Here is a 13692-nt window from a genome sequence, read left to right as displayed (position 1 = left end):
TTCACTGAACAGGTATGCAGTGGTGGGTTCACAGAACAGGTATGCAGTGGCGGGTTCACTGAACAGTACAGGTATGCAGTGGCGGGTTCACTGAACAGTACAGGTATACAGTGGCGGGTTCACTGAACAGAACAGGTATACAGTGGCGGGTTCACAGAACAGGTATGCAGTGGCGGGTTCACTAAACAGGTATACAGTGGCGGGTCCACTGAACAGAACAGGTATGCAGTGGCGGGTTCACTGAACAGGTATGCAGTGGTGGGTTCACAGAACAGGTATGCAGTGGCGGGTTCACTGAACAGTACAGGTATACAGTGGCAGGTTCACTGAACAGAACAGGTATGCAGTGGCGGGTTCACTGAACAGTACAGGTATACAGTGGCGGGTTCACTGAACAGGTATGCAGTGGCGGGTTCACTGAACAGTACAGGTATACAGTGGCGGGTTCACTGAACAGGTATGCAGTGGCGGGTTCACTGAACAGTACAGGTATACAGTGGCGGGTTCACTGAACAGGTATGCAGTGGCGGGTTCACTGAACAGTACAGGTATACAGTGGCGGGTTCACTGAACACAACAGGTATGCAGTGGTGGGTTCACTGAACAGGTATGCAGTGGTGGGTTCACTAAACAGGTATACAGTGGCGGGTTCACTGAACAGAACAGGTATACAGTGGCGGGTTCACAGAACAGGTATGCAGTGGTAGGTTCACTGAACACAACAGGTATGCAGTGGCGGGTTCACTGAACAGGTATACAGTGGCGGGTTCACTGAACAGAACAGGTATACAGTGGCGGGTTCACTGAACAGTACAGGTATACAGTGGCAGGTTCACAGAACAGGTATGCAGTGGCAGGTTCACTGAACACAACAGGTATGCAGTGGCGGGTTCACTGAACAGGTATACAGTGGCGGGTTCACTGAACAGAACAGGTATACAGTGGCGGGTTCACTGAACAGTACAGGTATACAGTGGCGGGTTCACTGAACAGGTATGCAGTGGCAGGTTCACTGAACAGTACAGGTATACAGTGGCAGGTTCACTGAACAGAACAGGTATGCAGTGGCGGGTTCACTGAACAGTACAGGTATACAGTGGCGGGTTCACTGAACAGGTATGCAGTGGCGGGTTCACTGAACAGTACAGGTATACAGTGGCGGGTTCACTGAACACAACAGGTATGCAGTGGCGGGTTCACTAAACAGGTATACAGTGGCGGGTTCACTGAACACAACAGGTATGCAGTGGCGGGTTCACTAAACAGGTATACAGTGGCGGGTCCACTGAAAAGAACAGGTATGCAGTGGCGGGTTCACTGAACACAACAGGTATGCAGTGGCGGGTTCACTGAACAGTACAGGTATACAGTGGCGGGTTCACTGAACAGAACAGGTATACAGTGGCGGGTTCACAGAACAGGTATGCAGTGGCAGGTTCACTGAACACAACAGGTATGCAGTGGCGGGTTCACTAAACAGGTATACAGTGGCGGGTCCACTGAACAGAACAGGTATGCAGTGGCGGGTTCACTGAACAGGTATGCAGTGGTGGGTTCACAGAACAGGTATGCAGTGGCGGGTTCACTGAACAGTACAGGTATACAGTGGCAGGTTCACTGAACAGAACAGGTATGCAGTGGCGGGTTCACTGAACAGTACAGGTATACAGTGGCGGGTTCACTGAACAGGTATGCAGTGGCGGGTTCACTGAACAGTACAGGTATACAGTGGCGGGTTCACTGAACAGGTATGCAGTGGCGGGTTCACTGAACAGTACAGGTATACAGTGGCGGGTTCACTGAACACAACAGGTATACAGTGGCGGGTTCACTGAACAGTACAGGTATACAGTGGCGGGTTCACTGAACAGGTATGCAGTGGCAGGTTCACTGAACAGTACAGGTATACAGTGGCAGGTTCACTGAACAGAACAGGTATGCAGTGGCGGGTTCACTGAACAGTACAGGTATACAGTGGCGGGTTCACTGAACAGGTATGCAGTGGCGGGTTCACTGAACAGTACAGGTATACAGTGGCGGGTTCACTGAACACAACAGGTATGCAGTGGCGGGTTCACTGAACAGGTATGCAGTGGCGGGTTCACTAAACAGGTATACAGTGGCGGGTCCACTGAACAGAACAGGTATGCAGTGGCGGGTTCACTGAACACAACAGGTATGCAGTGGTGGGTTCACTGAACAGGTATGCAGTGGTGGGTTCACAGAACAGGTATGCAGTGGCGGGTTCACTGAACAGTACAGGTATACAGTGGCGGGTCCACTGAACAGAACAGGTATGCAGTGGCGGGTTCACTGAACACAACAGGTATGCAGTGGTGGGTTCACTGAACAGGTATGCAGTGGTGGGTTCACAGAACAGGTATGCAGTGGCGGGTTCACTGAACAGTACAGGTATACAGTGGCAGGTTCACTGAACAGGTATGCAGTGGCGGGTTCACTGAACAGTACAGGTATACAGTGGCGGGTTCACTGAACAGGTATGCAGTGGCGGGTTCACTGAACAGTACAGGTATACAGTGGCGGGTTCACTGAACAGTACAGGTATACAGTGGCAGGTTCACTGAACAGAACAGGTATGCAGTGGCGGGTTCACTGAACAGTACAGGTATACAGTGGCGGGTTCACTGAACAGGTATGCAGTGGCGGGTTCACTGAACAGTACAGGTATACAGTGGCGGGTTCACTGAACAGGTATGCAGTGGCGGGTTCACTAAACAGGTATACAGTGGCGGGTCCACTGAACAGAACAGGTATGCAGTGGCGGGTTCACTGAACACAACAGGTATGCAGTGGTGGGTTCACTGAACAGGTATGCAGTGGTGGGTTCACTAAACAGGTATACAGTGGCGGGTTCACTGAACAGAACAGGTATACAGTGGCGGGTTCACAGAACAGGTATGCAGTGGCAGGTTCACTGAACACAACAGGTATGCAGTGGCGGGTTAACTAAACAGGTATACAGTGGCGGGTCCACTGAACAGAACAGGTATGCAGTGGCGGGTTCACTGAACAGGTATGCAGTGGTGGGTTCACTGAACAGGTATGCAGTGGTGGGTTCACAGAACAGGTATGCAGTGGTGGGTTCACAGAACAGGTATGCAGTGGTGGGTTCACAGCACAGGTATGCAGTGGTGGGTTCACAGAACAGGTATGCAGTGGTGGGTTCACAGCACAGGTATGCAGTGGTGGGTTCACTGAACAGGTATGCAGTGGTGGGTTCACAGCACAGGTATGCAGTGGTGGGTTCACTGAACAGGTATGCAGTGGTGGGTTCACAGCACAGGTATGCAGTGGTGGGTTCACAGCACAGGTATGCAGTGGTGGGTTCACAGAACAGGTATGCAGCCAGACAGGAACAAGTTAAGCCTAACTAATCTTTCCCTGAGAGACAGTCTGCAGCAGCTCGCACTACTCTCACTAACGCAGGCAGCACACGAGTGACCGTAATGGCCGCCGCTGCCTGCCTTATATAAGGGGGGGGTGGGGCTCCAGGGGCTAGTGTAGCCTAATTGGCTACACTGGGCCTGCTGACTGTGATGTAGAGGGTCAAAGTTGACCCTCAAGGTGCATTATGGGGCGAACCGAACTTCCGCAAAGGTTCGCCAGCGGGACGCGAACGCGAACCACCGAAGTTCGCGTGGAACCGTTCGCCGGCGAACCGTTCGGCCCATCTCTAATCGCTGGTGTAAGGGTCTAGTACACAATGCTATTGCATGCAATTCATTTTGAAAATTAACATCCCCTTTCAATTGCATAATTTTGCAACTTAGTTGTTTTTAATGCTGCTAATGTTCCAGCTTGATGTTTCATGAGTGCAGATAAAGACGCTGTTCCTTTAAATCAATAGTTTTTTAAAGAGAACCTTGTGGATAAGCATCATTGGTTCTTCCTGAGAAACAGCCTGTAGTCTAGAGATATTGTTACTCCCACACTGAAATGCTCAGTGGACCTGATTTATTAAGCAACTAACTAAGAAACACAGGCGTCCAGGGAAATTAAATGATTAAACTATAAAACTGTGGAGGAGCGTAAGGGATGACTTGCCCCCAAAGAGAAGAAAAAGCAACGTAGCATGAAGAGAAAAAAAAGAAAACTTTATTGAATGCAGGTTGAACATGTACAAGTCCCTAGGTCAATAATGCGCCTTATATGGCTGCATTGGCCTTTGTACCCCTTGGAAGTTGGCTGTTCCATACGCTACTCCAGTTTTATGCTTTTTAATTATTTTCTTCCCTAGGTGCCTCTGTTTCTTAGTTAGTTGCTTATGTACCACACTAAGAAGGTAGAATTTTTTATATTAGTCCTGTAGAATCACCATTTCTGGAAAACCACCGTGGTGGGAGTTCTTGCATCTGAGGACTGATCCTTATTTTCCCTCACCGGTCTACATTCTTGGTTGCCTTGAATGATGACCTAGTTTTATAAATGCTACTTTTTTTTTTTTTTTTTTTTAAGATGATACACTATGTTGGCTGCCATTTTTCTCCTCTTGTTTTTCCCTTCATGTTTCCTCACCACCACTAGTTGATCTGCTTTACTAAGACTGTGAGCTGGAGTTGAAAAGTGATTCTGCAAACCCGGCCTCAATTATTTACATCAGCCCTAAACTCAGCAACTTTTCATTTAGTAAAGAGTATATAGTGAGACTTCAGTAAGATTTTGTCCCCAAAAGTTGCATTTATGCCTTCAATTTGCAAGTGCAATGACCCACCTGTGGTGATGGTTTTTTTTTTCTAAGTACTTCACATAGTAATATCAATAATTGTCTTCTGAGGGTACAAATTCTTACCATAGTCTAGTGTTGTCCAAATAGTGACTCCTGGGCCGCATTTGGCCCATGAGAGCTCTTGCTGCAGTCCATCTGTTTGCTGTGTCACTCCCCTTCCTCTCACTACTTCTGCCAAGCCTCTCTCTCTTTCTCTCTCTCTCTTTCTCTCTCTCTCTCTCTCTCTCTTCCGGAGCCAGCTCCTACCCATTCCGGCCAAGATTCCTGGAAGCTCTGCCCTCCACATCCATGAAGTTGAACAGCACTGCCATAGTCTATGGCCAACTTTATTGAGAATAAATCTTCACTATTTTTTCTTCTTCTTGGTTCTGGGAGGAAATTGGCGTACTGAGTTAATCCATGCAAACACAGGTAAACCATACAAACTAACGCCGAGCGTTACGAATCACACGGAAATACTGTCGGCACAAGCCTGAAAATGTAGGTGCTGCTGTAGGGAAGGTCATTCTTCAACACAAGAAAATTTGAAATTCGCCCTTGAAGTGGACCTTTAAAAGCAGCACTAGTCTATAGGACAGAACATAAAGAAACAAAGCAGTTGAAATTGGTGCACCTCTAGGGACACTCATTTGGGTGCCAGGCACAGAATACAGCCAAAATGTGGCTACCATTATGTGGCGGGTTCCCGGGGCTCTGTGCAGGGTATTTAAAAGGGATTGTGGCTCAGCCACTATAATAATAATAATGGAAGTCCATAGGAGAAAGAGAAAGTCTGGCACTATAGTTTATTGTATAAGGTAAAAAATGCAAAAAGGCTTGTACAAAACGTTGCTGTGCAAAATACAATGTGCAATGCAAACTGCCATGCAGAACTTGTAGACATGCATAGAAATATCAAGAAGACAAGATCCAATTGCTGTACCTGAGTGGTGGGAGGTGGCAGCTGTGGGCGCCGCTGGTGCACGGCCTTACGACCGTTTCGCTAGGCTAAACGCCAAGCTTCTTCCGAGGTGGGGTGTGCACAATGTGACTAGAACGGCGGCGAGTTTAAATGCAGGCTAGTGGCTGCACTTCCGGGTCGCCGTGGGAGTGAGACGCCCTCCTAAATGATTGGCCCAGAGAAACAAGCCCTGCAATGGAGGTGGAGAGGGGCGCGGCCAGCCAGCGCAGTCATCCGAGCGCGTCATCAATGACGCTGCAGTCAGATGATCCCCGGCTGGGCTTCCGCCCTCAGCACCTACGTAGAGGGTTCTGTTGTAGGGTTGCCTTAGCAACCCCAGGAAGCTCTGTGCGGCGGAATCATCACGCACGCACAGAGCAAGGGAAACCTCTTAAACGTGGAGTTATTCTCTCACGTATTGGCGTATTCGCCTATGGTTAACATGGTGGTAATGCGAGGGTAATGGCACAAAGAGATGGGGGGCGAAGGGAAAGTGTTAGTGTCACCCAAGTGAAGGAAAGAGGAGTGGAAAGGAAAGAAAGAAAGTGAGAGTGACAAGAAAAGTGAACAAGTAAAGAAAGATAAGAGAATAAGAAGGTGAGGTGGAAACACTAACCCATATATTGCGGGAAAGAAGAGTGGAAAAAGTCTAAAAGGAAGACCATCACCAAGTCAGGGGGAGAGGCATAAAAGTAAAATGTTCATCTGGTTGTCCCTATGGCAGGAATAAAAGCGTCTAAACAGACGATGAATACCACTTATGTAATGACTTTATTAAAGACATATGCATAAAAATAGTTCTTGAAAAAGGAGACTAAACTCCTTAGAAAGACAAAAGGAGGAGACCGGCGGCCAGGGGGAGAAAAAAGGGGAGGGAAGGAAGGAACCAGGAATAATTGAGGGTCTAAAAAGCAGGCAAGATCGATATAATCGTTAAGACCCAAAGCGCCCATCGCGTCGGTGCGTAAAATCCAGTGCGCTTCCTGTCTAAGTAGAAGTTTCTTTCTGTCACCTCCACGCCGGGGGGTGTTACAGATATCTATACATGCGTATGAAAGTAGATTAGGATCACTTTGATGGGCTGTGGACATGTGCTCAACTATCCGCGGGCAACCTTTGCCCTTTGGTAGCAAACGCACATGCTCAAGGATGCGTTCCTTGATCATTCTTGTCGTCTTTCCAATATAAAACCTTTGACAGGGGCACCAGAGCGCGTACACAACGAACTTAGTTCTGCAAGTCGCAAAAAACGTTGTGTTACACGATATGGGTCCAAGTTGGAAAGATCTTCCTGTTTTCATTAGGTGACAGGCTTTACAAAAGCCACAGCGATGATTACCAGTAGAGGCAAACTCGCTCAACCATGTACGTTGTGGATTTTCACGAAAATCACTATGTACTAAGGAATCGCCAATGGTGGGTGCTCTTTTGAACGCCGCTAATGGTTGAGTTGGTAAGCTACTCTTGAGGACTGGGTCCTCAAGTAATAGTGACCAATTCTTACTAAAGGTCCATTTGATTTGTTTGGCCATGGGTGAAAAGTCAAACGTAAAAATGCCTGATCCTTTGGTGGATTGTTGATGTTCCCTTCTCTTGACCAATGTAGACCTATCTTTTGTCATGGCTTTCTTGATTGCCCGGTCCAGGACACTCTCACTGTATCCTCGAACCAGGAGTCTTTGTTTAAGGTCCTCCGCCTGTGACAGAAAGTCTCCCAAATTAGTGTTGTTTCTGCGTAACCGCAGAAACTGACCAAAGGGGAGAGATTCTGTAACATGTTTGGGGTGATAACTATTTGAATGCAGAATAGTGTTGGAGGCTGTGGGTTTGCGGTAACCTCTCGTGAAGATTGTTTCTTCTGAAACAAACAATTCAAGGTCCAGAAAGTGAATCCTCTCTGCAGACCATTCCATCGTAAAGTGCATGTTGACGTTATTGCAATTCAGATAATTCAAAAAACAGTTGAGAAGTGGCAAACCACCTGACCAAAATGTCAGGACATCGTCCACATATCTGGACCACATCCTCAGAGCCGGGCGGTAAGGATTGTTGGACGAATGTATATATATTTCTTCCCAGGCTCCCAAAAAGAGATTGGCATAAGTACAAGCGACCGGGGTCCCCATCGCGGTACCCGAGACCTGCTGGTACCAAGTGTCACCAAAAAGGAATGCATTATGTGTGAGGACGAACTCCAAACATTCACACACATAATTATTATAAAGTGCATCCTTCTTATTTCTGTCAAGATACATTCTTACAGCACTTAGGCCATCGGCATGTGGAATCCTGCTGTAGAGGCTGGTGACGTCAATGGTCACCAACAGGTCCCCCCTGCACCACGACGAAGACCCCAGACCCTCAAGAACATCAATGGTGTCACCAAGGTGGGAGGGAATGCGGGACAGCAATGGTCGGAGGATGTGGTCCAGATATCTGGAGAGTCTTTCCGTGACCGACCCCAAGCCTGACACAATGGGCCGGCCAGGAGGGTCGGCCACAGATTTGTGAATTTTTGGTAAACAATACCAAACAGGTTTGACTGGGAAAAAAGGCAATAGATTATTCGCCAAAACAGGTGAAAAAAAGCCATTTTCTACCCCTCTTCTGAGGAGTGACCTCAGGGCAGATTGATATCCCACCGTGGGGTCTCCCCTGAGGGGTTTATAGGTGGTAATATCTGATAATTGTTTTAAAGCCTCGGCTTTATATTTCACAGTGGAGAGTAAAACAACTGAGCCGCCCTTGTCTGCTTTGCGTATTGTTAAATCTGGGCGATTTTTAAGCCAGGCAAGGGCCCTGTTCTCGACTGGTGTTAAATTGGGGGGTTCGATGGGGTAAACTAGGGCCTTGATCTCACTGTCCACTTGTTTTTCAAAGAGATCGATGCAGGAGCCTGCTGTAGTGGGGAAGGGCACAATAGATCTGCATGGTTTGAACCTAACAAGCTCTTGCAGTGGTTCTTCAACCAGGGCTGAGTCTACTAAAAGTTCATTTAAAGCGGAAATCTCCCCAAGTTGCTTGTCGTTCCAAGATCCATTCGGACAAAAGCCTAATTGGCCTACAAATGTTTGCTCGATGGTTTGGGGGCCCATTAAGGATAAAGTTTCCTCCTTCTTCATTTTCCCGAAATGGTGTTGTATATTTAACTTCCTGATTCCTTTGTACAAATCTACTTTGAATTGTGAATAATTAAACTGTTGGGTTAAAGAAAAATTCAATCCCTTATTAAGAAGGCTCTCTACTCCCTCCGGTAACTCCACTGTGGTTAAGTTCACCAAATTGGTTTTGATGTTAGAAGGCATCTTGATCAATGAACTATCTTCCTCTTTTTGCCTTTCCCACGTGGCTTGTCCTCCCAGGTCACTCTTTTGTCTCTTCCCTCTTCCTCTCCCCCGCCTGATGCGCCGCCTAAAGGGGCGTCAGCTGGGTTGGAGGTTGGTTTCTTAGGGTTTCGCTTAGGATGGGGTTTCGGGGTATCTTCGCCACTGGATTCCGAGTCGGTGGTCCAGTAACCTCTGGGTTTTCTGGGGATGTTAGGTTTGCCTCTGGGTTTATTCCCAGGAGTCTGTACCCAAGAAAAAATTCTGCCAAATGTATAGTCTTCCCTATCATGGAGGAATTTATGTAGTTTACGAGCTTTAATATTGTCCTGTACTGACGTCAATTTCTTATCAATTTTCTCAATGGCGATTTTAAATTGTTCCTCAGTAACAAGTCTTTTGTATTCAGCTTTATTTTCAGTGATTGCAGTAGTGAGTAAGTCTAATTCTATTTTACTTCTGTTAAGCACAATGTCCTGTAAACTGGCTGAATGTTCTAGGAATTCCTGTTTCCAGATCTCCAAGAATTTAGGGTCCTGCCTGTACTCAGATGGCTCCTGGTATCTCCTGAAGCCCCTGGCCACCAGCTGCTCTCCCCTATACCTCTCCAAAGTGGTAACGGTCCAGAAGACTCCCACTTCTCTTTCGCACAATCTCCCCAGATTTTGTTCTAGCACTTTGGCGCCCACAGAACTGTTAGAACCGCCAGATCCTCCAGTATTAGTGAAAAAACTGGAAAGGTCGGACCTCCCTGCGGTGACGTGGTCACCATGCACATTGGTGGGCTGGTCAGTGATGTCCAACTCTTCGGGAGGACTATCCTCTCCAGAGTTAGACATATCCGGTGCTCAATACCTAAGCGAACAGGCAAATGGATAGATGTAGGGAGAACAGGTAGGCACTCGGGGTTCACTGTATGAGTCTGTACTGTGCTTCACCAATCAGGTAAACTATGTGCTCAAGACTAAAGCAAAGTGTTGCATGGAAGTCCATAGGAGAAAGAGAAAGTCTGGCACTATAGTTTATTGTATAAGGTAAAAAATGCAAAAAGGCTTGTACAAAACGTTGCTGTGCAAAATACAATGTGCAATGCAAACTGCCATGCAGAACTTGTAGACATGCATAGAAATATCAAGAAGACAAGATCCAATTGCTGTACCTGAGTGGTGGGAGGTGGCAACTTGGTGATGGTCTTCCTTTTAGACTTTTTCCACTCTTCTTTCCCGCAATATATGGGTTAGTGTTTCCACCTCACCTTCTTATTCTCTTTTCTTTCTTTACTTGTTCACTTTTCTTGTCACTCTCACTTTCTTTCTTTCCTTTCCACTCCTCTTTCCTTCACTTGGGTGACACTAACACTTTCCCTTCGCCCCCCATCTCTTTGTGCCATTACCCTCGCATTACCACCATGTTAACCATAGGCGAATACGCCAATACGTGAGAGAATAACTCCACGTTTAAGAGGTTTCCCTTGCTCTGTGCGTGCGTGATGATTCCGCCGCACAGAGCTTCCTGGGGTTGCTAAGGCAACCCTACAACAGAACCCTCTACGTAGGTGCTGAGGGCGGAAGCCCAGCCGGGGATCATCTGACTGCAGCGTCATTGATAACGCGCTCGGATGACTGCGCTGGCTGGCTGCGCCCCTCTCCACCTCCATTGCAGGGCTTGTTTCTCTGGGCCAATCATTTAGGAGGGCGTCTCACTCCCACGGCGACCCGGAAGTGCAGCCACTAGCCTGCATTTAAACTCGCCGCCGTTCTAGTCACATTGTGCACACCCCACCTCGGAAGAAGCTTGGCGTTTAGCCTAGCGAAACGGTCGTAAGGCCGTGCACCAGCGGCGCCCACAGCTGCCACCTCCCACCACTCAGGTACAGCAATTGGATCTTGTCTTCTTGATATTTCTATGCATGTCTACAAGTTCTGCATGGCAGTTTGCATTGCACATTGTATTTTGCACAGCAACGTTTTGTACAAGCCTTTTTGCATTTTTTACCTTATACAATAAACTATAGTGCCAGACTTTCTCTTTCTCCTATGGACTTCCATGCAACACTTTGCTTTAGTCTTGAGCACATAGTTTACCTGATTGGTGAAGCACAGTACAGACTCATACAGTGAACCCCGAGTGCCTACCTGTTCTCCCTACATCTATCCATTTGCCTGTTCGCTTAGGTATTGAGCACCGGATATGTCTAACTCTGGAGAGGATAGTCCTCCCGAAGAGTTGGACATCACTGACCAGCCCACCAATGTGCATGGTGACCACGTCACCGCAGGGAGGTCCGACCTTTCCAGTTTTTTCACTAATAATGGAGGATCTGGCGGTTCTAACAGTTCTGTGGGCGCCAAAGTGCTAGAACAAAATCTGGGGAGATTGTGCGAAAGAGAAGTGGGAGTCTTCTGGACCGTTACCACTTTGGAGAGGTATAGGGGAGAGCAGCTGGTGGCCAGGGGCTTCAGGAGATACCAGGAGCCATCTGAGTACAGGCAGGACCCTAAATTCTTGGAGATCTGGAAACAGGAATTCCTAGAACATTCAGCCCGTTTACAGGACATTGTGCTTAACAGAAGTAAAATAGAATTAGACTTACTCACTACTGCAATCACTGAAAATAAAGCTGAATACAAAAGACTTGTTACTGAGGAACAATTTAAAATCGCCATTGAGAAAATTGATAAGAAATTGACGTCAGTACAGGACAATATTAAAGCTCGTAAACTACATAAATTCCTCCGTGATAGGGAAGACTATACATTTGGCAGAATTTTTTCTTGGGTACAGACTCCTGGGAATAAACCCAGAGGCAAACCTAACATCCCCAGAAAACCCAGAGGTTACTGGACCACCGACTCGGAATCCAGTGGCGAAGATACCCCGAAACCCCATCCTAAGCGAAACCCTAAGAAACCAACCTCCAACCCAGCTGACGCCCCTTTAGGCGGCGCATCAGGCGGGGGAGAGGAAGAGGGAAGAGACAAAAGAGTGACCTGGGAGGACAAGCCACGTGGGAAAGGCAAAAAGAGGAAGATAGTTCATTGATCAAGATGCCTTCTAACATCAAAACCAATTTGGTGAACTTAACCACAGTGGAGTTACCGGAGGGAGTAGAGAGCCTTCTTAATAAGGGATTGAATTTTTCTTTAACCCAACAGTTTAATTATTCACAATTCAAAGTAGATTTGTACAAAGGAATCAGGAAGTTAAATATACAACACCATTTCGGGAAAATGAAGAAGGAGGAAACTTTATCCTTAATGGGCCCCCAAACCATCGAGCAAACATTTGTAGGCCAATTAGGCTTTTGTCCGAATGGATCTTGGAACGACAAGCAACTTGGGGAGATTTCCGCTTTAAATGAACTTTTAGTAGACTCAGCCCTGGTTGAAGAACCACTGCAAGAGCTTGTTAGGTTCAAACCATGCAGATCTATTGTGCCCTTCCCCACTACAGCAGGCTCCTGCATCGATCTCTTTGAAAAACAAGTGGACAGTGAGATCAAGGCCCTAGTTTACCCCATCGAACCCCCCAATTTAACACCAGTCGAGAACAGGGCCCTTGCCTGGCTTAAAAATCGCCCAGATTTAACAATACGCAAAGCAGACAAGGGCGGCTCAGTTGTTTTACTCTCCACTGTGAAATATAAAGCCGAGGCTTTAAAACAATTATCAGATATTACCACCTATAAACCCCTCAGGGGAGACCCCACGGTGGGATATCAATCTGCCCTGAGGTCACTCCTCAGAAGAGGGGTAGAAAATGGCTTTTTTTCACCTGTTTTGGCGAATAATCTATTGCCTTTTTTCCCAGTCAAACCTGTTTGGTATTGTTTACCAAAAATTCACAAATCTGTGGCCGACCCTCCTGGCCGGCCCATTGTGTCAGGCTTGGGGTCGGTCACGGAAAGACTCTCCAGATATCTGGACCACATCCTCCGACCATTGCTGTCCCGCATTCCCTCCCACCTTGGTGACACCATTGATGTTCTTGAGGGTCTGGGGTCTTCGTCGTGGTGCAGGGGGGACCTGTTGGTGACCATTGACGTCATCAGCCTCTACAGCAGGATTCCACATGCCGATGGCCTAAGTGCTGTAAGAATGTATCTTGACAGAAATAAGAAGGATGCACTTTATAATAATTATGTGTGTGAATGTTTGGAGTTCGTCCTCACACATAATGCATTCCTTTTTGGTGACACTTGGTACCAGCAGGTCTCGGGTACCGCGATGGGGACCCCGGTCGCTTGTACTTATGCCAATCTCTTTTTGGGAGCCTGGGAAGAAATATATATACATTCGTCCAACAATCCTTACCGCCCGGCTCTGAGGATGTGGTCCAGATATGTGGACGATGTCCTGACATTTTGGTCAGGTGGTTTGCCACTTCTCAACTGTTTTTTGAATTATCTGAATTGCAATAACGTCAACATGCACTTTACGATGGAATGGTCTGCAGAGAGGATTCACTTTCTGGACCTTGAATTGTTTGTTTCAGAAGAAACAATCTTCACGAGAGGTTACCGCAAACCCACAGCCTCCAACACTATTCTGCATTCAAATAGTTATCACCCCAAACATGTTACAGAATCTCTCCCCTTTGGTCAGTTTCTGCGGTTACGCAGAAACAACACTAATTTGGGAGACTTTCTGTCACAGGCGGAGGACCTTAAACAAAGACTCCTG

This window comes from Hyperolius riggenbachi, chromosome 6, assembly GCF_040937935.1.
Source record: "Hyperolius riggenbachi isolate aHypRig1 chromosome 6, aHypRig1.pri, whole genome shotgun sequence".
NCBI classification, from domain to species: Eukaryota; Metazoa; Chordata; class Amphibia; order Anura; family Hyperoliidae; genus Hyperolius; species Hyperolius riggenbachi.
The sequence above is the reverse complement of the archived record's forward strand: the minus strand, read 5'-3'. Positions refer to the sequence as shown.